This window comes from Elgaria multicarinata, chromosome 9, assembly GCF_023053635.1.
Source record: "Elgaria multicarinata webbii isolate HBS135686 ecotype San Diego chromosome 9, rElgMul1.1.pri, whole genome shotgun sequence".
Taxonomy (NCBI): domain Eukaryota; kingdom Metazoa; phylum Chordata; class Lepidosauria; order Squamata; family Anguidae; genus Elgaria; species Elgaria multicarinata.
This window is the reverse complement of record NC_086179.1, coordinates 80,256,572-80,270,523: the sequence shown is the minus strand read 5'-3', so window position 1 is coordinate 80,270,523 and position 13,952 is coordinate 80,256,572. Positions and strand designations below refer to the sequence as shown.

The 13,952-nt window shown below is 42.7% G+C and overlaps 1 long non-coding RNA gene across 1 annotated transcript; it reads right to left on the bottom strand.

The window, feature by feature from the left end:
* Positions 1–1,026: 1,026 nt before the first annotated feature.
* On the bottom strand, positions 1,027–13,376 carry LOC134403746 (uncharacterized). The gene is made up of 2 exons (XR_010025835.1): positions 13,033–13,376; positions 1,027–2,662 (listed from the first exon to the last, which is right to left on the bottom strand). It is a non-coding gene; the product is annotated as an uncharacterized LOC134403746 (long non-coding RNA).
* Between the last annotated feature and the right edge of the window lie 576 nt (positions 13,377–13,952).

Here is a 13,952-nt window from a genome sequence, read left to right as displayed (position 1 = left end):
TTATAGCCAGCGTAAACAACATCAAAGGAAGATAGGCCAAGTCATTAGTGAGAATATATGAACTACGCGGAGTTGAAAGTTAACAATTCAATGCTTGCCTTACCTTTTGTGCCATGAAGTGGAGTAAATCCTCAGCCAGCAGAGTGGCAAGTTGCATGCTCCTAAGCGAGGTAGCAGTGGAAAGCCCTGATGGCCCTGTTCACCCACTGCAGCAAAAGCTCTCCAGAGCAGCCAACTCCCTTTGTTTTGCTTTAAGGAACACCTCAGAGCAAGACAGAGAGCAGGCGCCCCAGAGCCAGTTACGCTCTGAGGGAATCTTCAGAGCAAGATAGAAGGGCAACTACTTTTGATGAACCTGCCACCTTCCGAGTGTGCCAGAGGGCAGGTGGGCTCTCTAGAGAGCTGCAGAAATGGTCAGCATGTCTCTTCAGAGAGCTGCCCAGATTCAAACGCCTACTGGAAGTGTCCAAGGAGACTGCTAGTGCTGCAGGCAATATTCCAGGACCTCTCTCCTCGGGAGCAGCTACCCGATCTTCTGTGCTGCAGGCGATATACTAGGGCACCTCTCCTGGCAGTCTCAATATCTGGCTCTGAGGAAGGCTTCCGCTCAGAGTTAGGTATCTGACACTGGTATTTCCATGTCAGCTGCTTTTTCTGGCTGACACAGCTCTCCAGAGGGCCCACACTCTAGCTTGAAGTGGCAGCACCTCTTTTCCCACCTCAGGTGACAGGAGAGCTTGTGCTGTTGCTGGTTCACAGTGTAAAAAGAACAGTGGCTTCCACACAAACCTATTAGCTGGGTCTGTTTGTTTAAGTATCCGGCAATTTGTGGTAAGGCGGTGCTGCTTTGCTCATATTTACTTTAGGCCTATATAAGTCATTTGAGATAGGGAGACCCCCCCAAAAATCAATTAGAAATCATTATGTTGACCACCTTTCAAAATGGCGGACTCTAGCTTAAAAAATGGCGTAGATAAGCAGTTGAGGTGTCTTTTATAATGTTCCTTTCAAAAAATTCAACGGTACTATTTTAAAGTAGGTATTTTAATAAATTTGCTTAAAAATGAGAAAAACAAAAATACTTTTTTATTGTAAACATTTCTTCACTATTCATTTAACAGACCCATCCAATGTTTAAAATATATCAATTTTTTAATTTATATAGGGGAAAAACAACCAAAAATATGAACTATTAACTGTTATTACAGTATTCTTCATTTCTAAATTTAATGTGTAACATTGGTATATATTGAAGTATACGTAAATTAAACCACATTTAAGAAATAATTAAATTAAATCACTGTCTGATGTTTAGGCACTTAAATATTACAATACAACATCAGTGTCCTCAAATGGTTCTTCTTCTACTATTGGGTGAGTAGACTTCATAAGGGATGGTTCATATGTTTTCTTCTGCAGGACTTGATTTCCACTTGGACCATTTTTTGTGTGATTGAAAAGTATTAGCTGAGCGATGGTTAAAGCTGGTTGTGTAGACTTACTGTCTTTCACTTTAGTACTACCATAAAGCAATAAATTTAATGTTGCAAGCAAACCCAAGGGAACTGATGACTTCTGGCAGTCAGTATCAAAACTTCCATTGAAATTAGTAGTACACTGAAACATCTCTTTTCTCAACCACATAATAAATCTTTGGAATTCTATAGCATCGGCATCAATGTCTTCGGGTGCTACATCATGGAAAATATTTGTATTATCTTGGACTAGAACATATTCTTTGCTTGTCTTCTCGGCCCGAAGTTGAGGGAAATGGTAGAGAAGTCTCTCTCTAAATCTGGTTGTATGAACTTCTGGTTGTGCATCCAGTCCTGTGAGCTCCATCAGTTTTGTCCTGAACAATTTTAATATACTCCCCATAGGGAATATGTACTCTGTATCTTCAGAAACCAGTTTTTCACTTATAAATGATTCAATATGTGCGAAAGCTATGGACTGACAGTGTCTTCATAGACATGTTGCTGTTGCTTTTGCGTTTCTACAGATCTTGCTTTGTGGCATAGGTTGGCCATGCATCTGACGTGGTACTTCGCTATTAAATCTGTACCTTCCGTTATAGCCTGAAGATCAGTGTTATCAATGAGTGATGCTTTTTCACGAACATATTTATCAACTGCCGTAGTTGCAACATTGGCAGCGGCTGATTCCAAAGTGGTCCTTTAGTGCATAAAAAACAAATATTGTCAGTAAGTCTTGGAGATGGTGTGGATGCTTGACATGTCTTGCATGGCGTCTGTGTTGATGATTCCCCACACAATTGTGGCTCATTTTGAATTGTCACTTCCTGGTTACAAGACTGTGAACGTTTAACTGCACGGTTCAGATTTTTTTTGTACTTAAGTGAACATTTTTTATGCCAACGTGCCTTATGTCTTTCAAAGGTATGCTGCATTCCTTCTCCTTCGTCAAAATATTCAATTTTTACATCATGTGGTAATCTTCCAAGTTCTTTAAATTTCACTAGATTTTCTAATAGTGTCTTGTACCCGGCACTCCGTTGTTTTGAATTAAGATTTTCAGCTGGACAGATGAGGTCACCTTGTAGTTGGCACAAACAGCATTTATTCCAGTCTAACCCAGAAGGAACTACTTCTGTGGAAGCAAGTCTAAGTTTCTTCCGCATAGCCATCACACATCAGTTCACCTGAATAAATAATAAAAAGTCTTGTTACTTTTGAAAAATTTAAGCTATGTTAAACAACGGTAGATGACTAAAATGTTTGATTAATGAAGAGTTTTTAAATAATAAAATTAATAAATCTAAATGTTCTTTTTTAGTGAAATCAAAAATAGTTTTTTAAAGCAAATTTATTAAAATACCTACTTTAAAACAGGACCATTGAATTTTTTGACCAAAAAAACATTATAAAAGACATCTCAACTGCTTATCTACGCCATTTTTAAGATAGAGTCTGCCATTTTGAAAGATGGCCACCATATTGATTTCTAATTGATTTTTGGGGGGAGGGGTCCCTATCTTAAATGACTTACATAGGCCTAAAGTAAACGTGAGCAAAGTAGCACCTTCTTACCACAAATTGCTGGATTTTAATGGTTTTTTATGCAAGCAGCCCCCACTATTACAGAAAAGGTGGGTTTTGATGAAGGATTTGAAGGAAGACTTTGAATTCTGCAGGAATTCTGGAAGCTAGTTCAAAGCATATGGGGCAGCGAGGAAGACTTTTGAGGTAGCAGAACACCTTCAGCCCTGTACAGATGTTTGGCACAAGAATGTCTAGCAGGATCATGCAAACTTGAATTGATGTCATATCAAGTTCTACTATAGGTTAGATCAAGTAGCTGATATTGCAGGGCCTATTTTCTATACACTTTATACAATTGTAGTCAATTTGTATTTTGATTGGCACACCAATATAAAAAATGCTAAAACTTGCATTATTTCTGTACAATGGTTAAGAAGGTGCAGCATAGAAGGAAAATCATGGCTTTCATTTTAGCATTTGGTTCACACAAGCAAGGCAGTCAGTTACTTATTTTCTCCACACATTCTCTCATCTAAGTGGTTTTTTTATCTTTGGGATTATTTTGTAATGAAAAGCAGGTAATAAATATCATAAAATAAATACACAGTGGTGCAGATAGGTAATTTTAGACTCTGCTCTTCACAGCCTTGCGGGGTCTCCCTTTGATGTTGGTGTGCATGATTTCAAAATGTGGTAGCAAGTTCTCAAAGAAGGAATCATTTGGTTTTTCTCACCCCCCCTCGAAAGCCTGTTGTCTCCCTATGTACAACAGCAGCCTCCAAACTCCAAGCCTGTGTCATTCCACTCACCACCACAGATAGAGCATGTGGTGTAACATGATCCTATGCATTTACTCAGAAATAAGTCTCATTGTATTTAATGAAACTTTCAAGCCTGTAATGAAACTTATTCAGGGTTCCAGTCAGCCTGGCCTGCTTCCACAATATTATTTATTACATTTCTATACCGCCCAATAGCCGAAGCTCTCTGGGCAGTTCACAAAAATTAAAATCATAGTAAGACAATCAATACTCCATTCCATTCGCCTTCCCTCTGGTTTCCTCCCCAACATACACACACATAGAAATTCATTCTGCAAATGCAGCTACTTATACCAGTGGTGCAGTCTTGCTCTCCACAACGGCTCAACCAGCCTATTGCAAATGTGACAAACCTGAGCTTCCTCCAAATCCTAGCGCTGCAGGAGGAAAGGATGATCCATGCCTCCTCCCCCATCCCCAAAGTGAGGCAAAAGGGTGGAATGAATTTTGATTCCATGCTGTCTCTGTGCTTGCCAAAGCACCCAGCAAGTGCTTTGAGTGCACAAGATGACACACCTCTGTCTTCCACCGCCAGCTCTGAGCTAGAGTGCATGAGGCAGTGGTGCGTGGGCTAGGTCTTTGTTTGCAGGGTGCTTCAATAGCTCTGCAGGCACAGAGTCAAAGCAAGACTTTATTCCAAAGCAACTCCAAGCTAGAGCAGGCAACCAAGTGCAAAAGGTTGTTCTTTTATTGCATGGACCCTCCCCTCCGCAAGGCAGCTGACAAGATTATACACAGCAAAACAAGTTATAAAAATAAAAACTGTGGGAGTAAAACTATAAAATGGTAAAAAAAAAACCACTAAAAAAATTGGTTTTCTTGGCAGTTGAAGAGAACAGATCATGATCCTATACACATTTTACTTGATGCCTAAAGTCATAAGAATACGTTCCAGGCAAACAGCCCTGAAGGCATTCGAAATACAGGGTAGTGCCACTGAGAAACCTGTTTTCTGGTCACTACCCACCTGACCTTTGTAGGTGAGGGCCCCTGAAATGTCTCTCCAGGCCGCATGTCACAATACGTTTAAGGGCTAGCACACTACACAGGTAATGTGTAAATTGGACACATAATCTGCCGACAAAAGCCAATCTGGGCATAGGTGACAAGATGACTGGGTCAGTTAGATGTCAGGTCACACAAACTGAAAATCATGGCTATGGGCTGAAAAGGATCAGACAGATAGACTTTGGGGTTAGGAGTTTTCTGTGTGTTAGTAATGCAGACAAGGCCTATCAACTACAACTGAAATCTTATCTACACCCAAAGTTAGCTCTCTCAGGAAGTGTTTGCATATTAAACATGCATTATTGCTGGTGAACAAGAAAGATACCAATAAGTAGTCTACTATTCATACTAACCTGGTTAGATTCTGTATTGTACAAAAAGCTTTGAAATACACAAGACAAGATAGAAAGGGAAGCCCATTTTGTAACATTGCCACTCTCAAATGGCAGGACAGGTTATTAGTCCAGAAGTGCCGTTAGCCTTGGACCTCTGGGCAGGGGCCTTGCAGCACAGAGTGCACCAAATAATTCCAAAGGACTGGTGGCAACATCCCCTTTAGAAGAAACAACAACAGTTCAGTGATGACAGGGGCAATGGTCAGCAAAGCACTTGCTGAGCACTTCTGTTTTCCAGAGTGCCTCTGGGCTAGAGGCACTCTGGGATATTAATGTGGTGGTGGAAACCCCCATCTAGACTTTGCCTGGTAAGCAAGCTCTGGATGGGAGAAAAGCAGAGCCCTGGGATCCACCCCCCCACCTGCTTACCAGGTGGCATTCGGATGGGGAAAGGTTCCTTTCACTTTTTAAAAGAACAGTAGCTTGGCAGTGGATATGTTGCCTAGGAAGCTTGCTCCAGTGCATGGTAGGGCAGCACATCTACCATCACATGACTTTTTTTTAATAAGCAGAAAAAAGAGCACCTTCCCTTCTCACCACCACCTAGTAAACTGTGTGTTGGGGGAAGCAGCTCTTTTCAAATCGCACTAAGAAGGGGATTCCTTTCTTTTTTCTTTCTGAAACAGGTGCAGGGGGGCAGGCACACTGCTCAGTAAAGTAAAAAAAGAAAAGAAAAAGGAACACTTCTTGGAACTGCCAGGTAATTTGAGAGAGGGGAGGAGATCGTCCAGAGTATCTGTGGAAGGGGAGAAAGTTGGAGGGGCAAGTTGACTGAACACAGTGGAGGCAGCAAATTTGGATGGATCAGAATGCTGCCCCCCCCCCCCGATCTAGCAGCAGCACGGTGTCAAACCATTAATCACAATCCACGCAGCAGTTACACCTGATTAATATATTCCCACAGAAGCCTCCCTAGGCACACCCTTTTCTTAAAGCAATTTCTCTAAAGTATCTTCTCTAACCACAATGTTTGCATTTTTTTAGTTTTCAGACATGTGTTGCATCCATCCCATCCCAAGACCACATTCTACACTCCCAAGTTAACCCTCACTCCGCTTGTTTATCTCACCTTGTTCACTGAAGACAGTTTTAAAGTTCTAGCCCTATTAATAACAGTTTTCATGTTGTTGGTCCAACATCAGCACTAATGATGATGTTGGGACATTTGTTTTTGATGTGTTCTTTATGGCACTCAGTCTGGTGTAATAAGAAGAATTTTAAGCCCAAGTGAGGCATTTAGAATAAGAAGTTTAATATGAAGGGTATACTCCTTTGATAACTGCAGTACGTTGACAGAAAGACGCACCCATATCCTGAAAACTGAAAATGTTTGGGATTCAAAATGATCAGAAGATTTCAGGTAACAGTTTTAGATAAGATTTTAATATCTAGAAGTTTTATTTTTTACTTAAGCATTTTAGGCAAGGAGCATGCCCTGCAATTTTCAGTTTATTCTAAATGCCAGGATGAAATATTAATTTCACTAGACTGTAATCTACCTTTACTTGTAAAACGAAGGATAGATTACTTATTAAAATTCTGGTGTTTTTTTAATTTCTATTGTCTATAATGAATAGTGAGATAAACAATTTTGATCATAAGTAATACTGCCTGCACCATTTATTAATATGTATTATAAGGTAGTTGGTGTCACTTTTGCTACCAGTCTGACATCTATGTTTTGGTAAATTTGAGACATCCACCCACAGCAGAAATTGCAGCCACCATCTCCCGAACTGAGCTGTCAGCATGAACAGAACTTATTCCTATTATACATTGTAAGCCACTCATGGGATGGAAAGTGCTCTTGACTGGTCTTCCTCAGACTCACATTAGTTCTCTGGTTTCTGTCCAGCACTCCCCTACTAAGACCATTTACTTGGCCCACTGCTCTGACCATGGCCACAACTAGACCTAAGGTTTATCCTGGGATCATCCAGAGTTCACCCCTGCCTGAGCACTGGATCCCCTGTGTGTCACCTAGGTGAACAGGTTTGACCCCTGGATGATCCAGGGATAAACCTTAGGTCTAGCTATGGCCCATGTCACTCCACTCTTGGAAGTTCCTTCACTGGCTCCCTATCCCCTTGTTCTAATGTTTAAAGTGCTACATGTTTTAGCCCCTTCTTATGTTTTGTTTCTTATCTCTCATTATAACCCTAGCAGGGACCTTCTCTTGCTCAAATTCGCCCATTTCCTCTAGCTGCTTCATATTTCTGGAACTGTCTTCTGGAGTATCTGAGGACTGCTCCTTCAATCTCACTTTTTAAGGCTCAGTTGAAAACTCCCCCCTCCCCCGCAAAAGCGTTTGAAACCCAGGTTCCAATTTTGTTCCTCCCCTACCCCAACTTTTTTAAAAAAATAACTTTTAAAATGTTATATTTTATTCTTACATTTTTAGATTGTAAGCCATTTGAGCAGGGAGTTGTTTTATTCTTTTGCTCTTTCTGCCATGCCATGCAAATTTATTGCGCTTCATAAATAAATAAATAAATGATGATGGTGGTGATAGTAACCAGTGATTAGAAACAGACTCCTCACTTTTACAGAGCAGAAATTTGAAAGAATATCTAGCACAGCCTTCCCACAGATGCTTTGAACTACAATTCCCATCACCCCAGCCGCCATGGCAAATAAGTCAGAGACGTGGGAGTTATAGTCCAGAACATCCAAACAGCACCAGGGTGAAGAAGGCTGGTCCAACTTAAGAGACACAAATGAATGTTGCCAGTATGCTCGATTAAGCAATTTCTCTTGTACTTAATTTCATCACGTATTCTTTTAATCAGGAGTCTAAGGATTTTATGAACTAAAGACCTGTTTGTTCTCTTGCATATACTTCACCCCCATGGAAGTGGGTTCAAATATCTTACCCTATGATTTGTACTGCCGCTTTAACTGTTCTGTTCCTTTCTTTTTGGATGTCAACTTTTCTGTTGTTGTATCATTTCACTGGAAGAACCTTGAGAGCAAGCTCAGAGAAGCAACTCAACATTTTCGTATCTAGCAGACTGCCTTCCCTTATACATATTCAAGTGACATTTAAGAGCTTCAGGTGAGGTCTTCCTGGTCATTCCAAAACGAACAGAATGCCTCCCTGAAGAACCTAGACAGAAGGCCTTCTCTGTAGCAGCACTCACCCTTGTGCAGTTCAGGAGGCAGAAAATGTGACATCTTTCTAACGCCTCCTGGGAACACATCTTTTCATACAAGCTTTCCCTAGGCTGTAACTGCTGCTTTAAAGATTTGTATTGTGTCTTGTCATGTTGTATCTATGGTTTTAACTGTGAACTGCCCATAGAGCTATTGTTCAGTATAAAAATGTAATAAAATAAAAATAAACTTCTATCACTAACTCTCCAAAATGTACCTGCAGCTTCCTTCTAAAATGCTGCTCTAAGTATGGGGACTATGACAGGTTCAATTTTAACATAATGGCTATCTGTTCACTTGAGCATTGGAATTCACCATTATTTTATAGGTACTTGCATAGCTGGTGGAAACTCAACACCTTGCCTGGATGGCTGAAGCATGCATAACAATGATGATGGCAGCATCCTTCAGTTGCAACCATGTCTAGTATGCAATCCATCCAAAATTGCCCAGTGCATTCCCACTTGCCAGTATGCTTCTCAGTCATGGAATAAACTGTGTCTATCATCCCAAGGATTCCCACTTCACTACAGGGCTTTTTGTTGGTCTGGAAGGCTGTGTCACTTACTGGCTTGCCGCAAAAGAAGCACTATTACTGCAAATCAGAATTTTGGAGAGTTGATCAATTCCACACAACATAGAGGCTTTGGGTTTGTACTTCATAGTTCTGCCACATGTCAAGTATATTCTTTGCAGCACCTGACACTGACTCAAGCTCTTTCCTATCCTTCCAGTATGGTTCAAAATACTATCTGTTTCAGGCTGACTGAAATTCCTTTTTCTACTGCTTTTAACAATGATTGTTTTGCCATTCTCTAATTCAGGGATAGACAACCTGGTACCCTACAGATGTTTTAGACAATTTCCATAATCCTGATCACGGGATATTCTGGCTGGGCATTAGGTTGACTACCCCTTCTCTAAGCTTCCCCAACACCCCAGGACAAACACATTGTAGAGACTCTATGATGATCAATAATTACATTTTCATCCAACCATACTTCTCAGCTTTATCAGAAACTTCTGCCTCTGCAAATAAATAAGCCCATCATTAGTGTCTGGCACATAACACTACAGGTATATTATATCACCATACTGTGGTGGTTTGTTGCTTTAGGAAATATGGGCGCTTTTTAGCTAAACAAGAAACAAGCCTTCTCCAAAATAGTGGCTTCCAGCCAAATTGGATGTTTTTTACTTTTCCCATATGATTATCATATGGCTACAAAATCAACATATGCTACAATTCTTAGCTTTTTATTTTAAGTGTCCAGGTTAAGTGCTAATCTTACTGGACTAATAAGCAGATATCAAGGACACACGTAAGAATAACTCTACAATACTTCAAGTTAGGTCTAAATGTGATTCTGATGTGCTCTTGACAAGATCAGTTTTATTCAGAAATGCAAAAATAAAGCTGAGTAAACTTTTATCAGCATTTAGCTGTTTAGGCTCCAGAGATGAAACAATGGAAACAGCTAATATCACCTTACTACATACCAATTGAAGCCATCGTGCACTTTAGGGTATGGTGGGCATTTAACATACAAGGTTTCCATGGAGAGGGGCAGAAGAGAATAAACTGGTAGATTTGGGGTTGGGTTCTCCTGGCAATAAACTGAAGTTCATATAGAAAGCTAATTCTACAAGTAGAGAAAACCTTTTGAGAAGTTAAGACCATAAGAAGTGCCCTGATACTGGATCAGACCAAGGGTCCATCTAGTCCAGCACTCTGTTCACACAGTGGCCAACCAGCCATCGGCCAGGAATGAACAAGCAGGACATGGTGCAACAGCACCTTCCCACCCATGTTCCTCAGCAACTGGTGTATATAGGCTTATGCCTCTGATATGGGAGGTAGCACATAGTCATTAGCACTAGTAGCCATTGATAGCATTCTCCTCCATGAATTTATCCAACCCCCTTTCAAAGCCATCCAAATCGGTGGCCATCACTACGTCTTGTGGTAGTGAGTTCCATAATTTAACTATGCACTGCGTGAAGAAGTACTTCCTTTTATTTGTCCTGGATCTCCCACCAATCAGCTTCATGGGATGACCCTGGGTTCTAGTATTTTGAGAGGGAGAAAAAATGTTAGACACTATCTACCTACAACTAGAAGGGAAGCTGGGTTTGTTAACTTGCTATTTTATAATTATCAATGTGTGTTTTTTCCAGGACAAAATGTAAAGCTTCAAGTAGATCAACTACAATCCCATGTTAAAGTTATTTCTACTATGTTCTAATAGTTTTGAGGAAAGAGGCCATACTGCAGTTACGGTTAGTGATCATATTTTCCCAAGCACCAATTCAGTTTTTTAATACAATCAACTCAACTGTCCATCTATTAAGGCTTGAGGATCACAAATTAAGTTCAAAGCCTACCACGTTGCAAGATGCTGATGCAACTAAACGTTTGTGTCTACGACAATAAATACGCTACACAATTATGTTTACACTTTTCAGGTACCCATAGAATAAGAACTCTTTTATCTATTGTACTGTTGTTTTAAAATTATTGAGATCTGAAACTGATCGGTTTCCAACTCAAGCTGGCTATTGGAAGCTGAAAACTTAAACTGAAGATTAACAACAAAATGAATTTAATTAAGCAACTGGGTTCTATTCCCAACTATAATTCACATAGTTTAGATTAACATATCCTAAACAACAATAGTTCCAAGACAACACTTGAAAAAAATATGGATGTTTATATATCTAAACGTTATTACAGTAATACTGTAACAGTATTTCAAACATTCACCTAATAAGGGTTTACGATGAATGCAGCACAGCAACAATAACTACATGCAACACAAATGAATAATATTCAGGGCTAGAAGAGTATTGGTGTTAATTTCTACTTTCTGAAGAGCACCCAATTGCCAAGACTTTTTCCAGCCCTTAATATCAGCAATTATTGAACAGCCAGGCTTGCAATACTGTCATATTAGTTTACCTTGATGGATTAAAAATATGCACTAAAACGTGATGTAGCACGAAGATATGATTTTTAATATATATATATATAGGCATTAAAATACAAATAGACATCCCCTTTACCCCACCCTTGAGCCCAGAAAGGCAAGGAATTCCTCAGCAGCAAGAGGGGTGTTTACTGTTTTTTTGTGCAAAGCTACCACACTAAGTATCAAAATTTCAGCGACCAAGTTCCTCCTCGCGCACCCAACAAAGTACTTCAAACGAGCCATATTTTCTCTACAAGGAGTGGACAAAACCCAGTAAGACGGAAGAATTGGTCACGCTTCTCGGCCCTGACTAATGGTGAACTGAAAAAGGCAGTCATTTATCTATATCAGTGCACATCTTAGTAAACTGGGTAAACTGAACAGCCTGGGTGCTCAAACAAGGTAAACTTCAATGGAATCCAGCTGAACGAGCCTCGCCGCAGTCCAAACCAAGTTCAGTGGCGTTGACTTTCCAGGTTAAGCGCACACTGGTTTGTACCCAGAAACGCAACGATTTAGCAGGCTAATTCTGCCCAGCCTCCAACTCTCCTCCTCCTCCCACCTTCAGCCTGGGGTGTCACGAGGTTTGCACTCCCTCTCCCCCCTCCCCTCCCCAGGGTGGAAAGGAACCAGAACTTTCCCTCGCGGAAAGCTTGATGCAGATGCGGGGGGAGGGGAGCATCTGTCTCCCGAAACAGTTACGCCCTTCAGTCCGCGGTGGGGGGGGGGGAGAAGGGGAAGGAAGGGGGATAAGAGGCAAAAGGCTTCGCAGAAGAGCTGCTGCACGCTAATACGGGGAGGGCGTGTGTGCGAAAGAGGAAAGGGACCGAGGCAGCAATTGTTCCAACCGCACGGAAGGGGACTCTCCCCGGCAAGCAAGACCGCCACGAACGCCGCCTCCTCCTGAGCCAGTTTGGTGCGCGGCCAAGCCCCACACAAGAATGCAACACGGTCACATGACCTCCGGCGGACGTGCAGCTCCCTTCCCTCTCCAGGGACACCTGGCGCCATCTTGAACTGACGCAGTTACAGCTACCGACAATATGCTGCTCTTCTTCGGCGGCCTTTCCCCACAGCCCCGGTACAGGGCAGATAGGACAAATCGAGTTGCCCGAGGCGCCCTTTCCTGCCTCTTCACCGCCTCTTCTGAGCAGCGTCCCCCCCCCCCCTTCTCACCCAGTTGTTGGTATCATGGCGCCCGTTTTCTCCCTTTGCACCAGCCACCCCCGACAGCTCTCCGAGCCCTGCCCAGCAGCTGCGTCTGCCCCTACTGCAGGATGATGTCAGCGTCTGCCAATCAGAGCACGCCTCCCCGGTTCATCCTGAGAGCCCATTGGCTCCCCCTCCACCATCCCCATCCCCCCACCTCCTCCTGACTCAGTGCGCTCTCCGCGGTTCGCTGCGGAGAAACGGCCACGGCAGGAAGGGGGAGGGGGAAGGGCAGGAGGAGAGAAAGAGGGGGAAACAACAACCACACAACACGACAATTACCAGCCACACCGAGACGGCAGCCGCCATTTCATACTACCAACAGGCACAACCCGCAACGAGCGTCCTTTAAAAAGAGAAAAAAATAGATACACATCAGGATTAGACAGGGGGAATAAAAAAATAAAAACATCCACACACGCCACCATGGTCACAAAACATTTAATCGCCCTCCCTTTCTCACCCCTCTGCATACTTAGTGCCCCATTACAGCCGCCTTCTCTGGGTCCAGTCGGGCAGCAGACAGAGCCTTTTCCACCTCAGCTTCTTCCTCCTTCAGTCCCCCACAGACTCTCTTTGTGCCCAAGCAAGGCGGGTTGGGGAGTGAGCTACTCTAGCCTGTTCCTAACTTCCTTCTTCTGCCACTCGACTGTCTCGGCTCCATCAAGGCAGAGTAAGAGCTGCCAGCCCAGCTTTTATCTGGTGCCCCGAGTTTGCGCACTGAAGGAGGCTCACTCAGCCCCTGGTGGGCGTCGAATGAAACCCCAGCCCGCCTCCCCTCCCTCATTCAGCTCTCGCTGGAAGCGTTAGGATCAGGCGGCCGGGAATCTAGGTCGGTGTGTAAGCAGAAAGGAGAAACGAACAAGGGATGAGAAAAGGAGATGATCGGGAGGGGGGGTGCTTAGCATTAACGGGAAGGGGGCCGAGCTTGTAGTACACCATTGCTGCTTCTCACTGGTCCAGAGAGGCGAGCGGAACCGCGCGCACACTTATTTTTTGTTTCCTTCTTTAATGGTCCCAAGGGCTACACACGACATGGAAAACGTTGTTACGAGTTGCCCTTTAAGCCGGGATGATGCTTGTTCTCGGCGAGAGGTGCTCCAAAATACCCAGAAAAAAGCGTTTTGTCTCCGATGTTGTAACTATTTGAGGAAGTGGATTTGGGATATCCCCTTTACGCGCGCCTTGTGCAAGAGTTACCGATTAAACCTTCCGCGGGCCTTCGTGCAAACTTCGCCGGCTGGTACTGCAAGAGACACAGCTGGCTGAGCCAGTACTCCCGTACTCCTTGCAGGCGTTGGGCTAGAATCCTAAACACACTTACTAGCAGGTCTGCTCAGTCGAATGGTTCTCAAATGCCAGAGGGGCATTTTCTGAGCACGTTGCAAGCTAACC